Below are 3,154 nucleotides of genomic sequence, written 5' to 3' on the forward strand. Positions count from 1 at the left end.
CTGCCAAGCCATTTTTACTCAGTTTTGTACGTATCATTCAGTCACATGCACCAACCTGTCATTAGTACTGGTGGATAACGTCTAAACTTTTGGAACAAGCCATTTAATTACTTCATAGCCCAAAGTCACAAAGCAACAGTTCATACAGCGTGCACAAGGACTCTATTCTTAGACCCCTGAACGTCAGGGAACAGTTGAAATATAAACTGTTCAATGCTGCGACTGCATGTTTTCTTTTCCTAGAATGAGTGGGTGATTACAGCGTTGAATGTGTGATTACACTTTACATTGTCTCGAATTGTCTACTTCACAGCTGAGACCACAGCTGCAAGTCAGGTTTGCAAGAGTCAGTGCAATACTGCAACATTGCATCTAGAGTTCACAAACGAGTTCAGCACAAAGACAGCATAACACTTTTTTTTTGGCCACAATCACCTATGAGATGCTGAACCATTTACGTAACCCATGTTAAACACACTGTAATAGCAGAAAAAGGTTAAAAATATTGTTTAATATTAAAATAAAGTATAATATATTGCTCATTAATCTTTTTGGAATATGTAGATAAACAAATCATTGCCTTAACGTCTTGGAAATTCACACTATTTTTCCTCAGTTATAATCAAAATGTAGAGTCATACGTGGGTGACCAGATACCAAAAAAAATTGTGTTTGTGTGGGGCCGTGCTGCCAGGTAGACTGATATTTTCATACTGAACTTAAAAATAAAAATACATATACTCTGCAGGGTGCCAGATATGCACCTAAAGGCAAAATAAATTACATCTGAAAGCTACTTATCCAACTCTCTTGATGAGTAAAAACAATAAGCCTAAAAGGGGGAGTTGAAGTTTGCTCTTATTGTCTCATACTCTTTATATTATGTGCATTGTCTGTATTTTCAGCTGCTTTTCTGTCTGCTGATCATCACTGGAGCTCAGCAGGGATGCACCCATCAATCGTTGTGCTTTTTTAAAGCCATATCTGATGATTTTGATCATTTATGTGTCACTTCAGGCCACATTTTCCTCTGTGTGAAATTGAAGAAAAACTGTATTTCCCACTGTCGTTTCATTTTCTTTGAAGTAGTTTCTGTTACATTCATTTCTGGTGAATTCTTTCCCTGATGGGCACAGATAGGCTCAGACAGGCTAACCTCTACTTGAACATAGTAAAAAGCCTTCCCTGCTTTCTGCACATGCATTAAAAGCCAGACTTTAGAAAACTGCAAGTACTGCAGAGCCAGGAAAAATTTAGGACACTGTCTCAACATGTGGAACAAAGGTGACAAGGCAATAAAATGCTGTGCAGTCCCACATAATGAGGGGCATCTGGTCACGCCCCTGTTACAGGGCCAATAACTGTGCTGCTGTGAGAAGTCGGTGCAAAGCGAGCATGATCTCTCCCAATAAAGGTGGGCTTGGGCCTCATTTTTGATCACACCACGATGATTCATGAAAACGCAAACTAAATGAACATGCCATCTAAACAGCCTCATAAACTACTACAAGCTACACCCACTTGCACTGATTAACGTGTCGGATGTTTTTTCACACCGTGTTATCAGTGTTGCCGGAAACACTGGCTACCACGCGAGGGTTATTACTATCCACGATACAGCGACGAAGTGGGTTTACGATTAACCTGCGGTGGGTGAGGGGAGAGGGAGACCACTGCGATAAGCACAAAGTGGGAATTTCATAGAGATAGGAGGACATCCCTGAGCTACTTTACTTTGGGTCAGCCGTTGAGCTCAGATAGACAGATAATGTTTTATGTATTGTTATCCACACGAGGCTGGGATCTCTGTGGTGTAACTGAGCCATTCATGCTATGGTTGTTGCTCATTAAAGAACAGGAGACCAATTGGGCGTGGGCTCCCAAGCTAATAGCCGTCAGGCTAACCTTAGCTTCAAATGACATAGCATTACTTAACGTGAGCAGCCCCCCTCCACCCCCTTTCTTTTACTACTGAAAAACCATTTAAGTTCACTTACACAAATTCATGAACATTCAGTCATTTCCCTGAAACATTTTAAGTTGCTTTATAATAACTTGAAGAGTAATTTAGTGCAATACTGTTAGTTTTGGCTGGTTTTGAACTTAAATTGGGAGCATCAGTGCTTTTTACCAAGTTGGGCTCATTGGATGTTAACAGTTGACAGTAAGCTAGCAGCTACAGATAACAGGTTAATTAAAATAAAAAGAAAGTACTATCAACTCACCAGCGATCCCCCCAGCAGCCCCAGTAGTAGCCGTGCTTTTCTACAACGTGCTTCTTCTAATAGGCTTTAAAGAAAAGGCGACAAGTCGATCCAAACCGAAACTCGTCCTGGCAGCAAAGAGCCGTCTTATCTCTGCGTTACCAAATCCCCGCTGTAGGGCGACGATCTCATCACACAACCCCCCCGGCCTGCGGTGTTCACGACTCCTGGCTGTTGTGGTTATCACGATTCTTGATTCATTTGATTCAAAATCAGCGATGAGTAAGAGAGCAGCTTGCAGTGGCGAATAACTGTCTCAGAGGCGGGCGGTCTTAGTTTTTTCCAGAGAAAAGAGCGCTTATGGGAGTGGTAACCGAGCTTGGCAGTCTGCACGGTTCGCACGTAGTCGTTTGTTAGCCCACTACCACAACTAGCATATAGATCCCACCTCCTCCTGCTAGTCGGATCAGTGTGCACAGACCGAGACGGGCAACGCCACTGGAGGTTTTGAGGACAGCCTGTACGAGGGGAGTGATGCTAGGGATGGAGGGAGGGGGGATGCTGCACATGATGGTCACGTAGCTGATTGCAAAGCTGCACTCACAAATAATGGTTGGAGTCAGAACCGATGCTAGTTCTCTAAATGTTCATAGGTTTCATAGAAGTGCAGTCATTTCCTGATTTATCGACATAAATATCTTCTGAATTAACTAGGTTTTATGTTTTCTAAATATTTTCTTGTAAAAACAGAATATCGTCTCCAACTAAGTTCTGTTTTAATGTTTTAAAGTATTTCTATTCCCAAAGAGCAAACAATTACTTGAAAACTTTAATACAGTTTTTCTTGGCTCTCTCGGTGTTCTTGGTGAATTACTAAATTCAGTTGTAATAACAACACTTTGAGTTTTGTAATAAAACTTGTAACGGTTGAGTAAACTTCAAATACATAT

The 3,154-nt window shown here is 41.4% G+C and overlaps 1 protein-coding gene across 1 annotated transcript in view; it reads right to left on the reverse strand.

The window, feature by feature from the left end:
* Positions 1–2,733, reverse strand: part of rnf24 (ring finger protein 24) — a 31,182-nt gene extending 28,449 nt beyond the window's left edge. Inside the window, exon 1 of the mRNA XM_005726816.1 lies at positions 2,226–2,733. The gene's annotated coding sequence lies outside the window, so the exon portion shown is untranslated. The remainder of the gene's footprint in view (positions 1–2,225) is intronic.
* Positions 2,734–3,154: the final 421 nt, after the last annotated feature.

The sequence above is a fragment of the Pundamilia nyererei genome, unplaced genomic scaffold (genome assembly GCF_000239375.1).
Source record: "Pundamilia nyererei isolate P.nyererei 1_Seehausen unplaced genomic scaffold, PunNye1.0 scaffold00022, whole genome shotgun sequence".
In the NCBI taxonomy this organism is placed as follows: Eukaryota; Metazoa; Chordata; class Actinopteri; order Cichliformes; family Cichlidae; genus Pundamilia; species Pundamilia nyererei.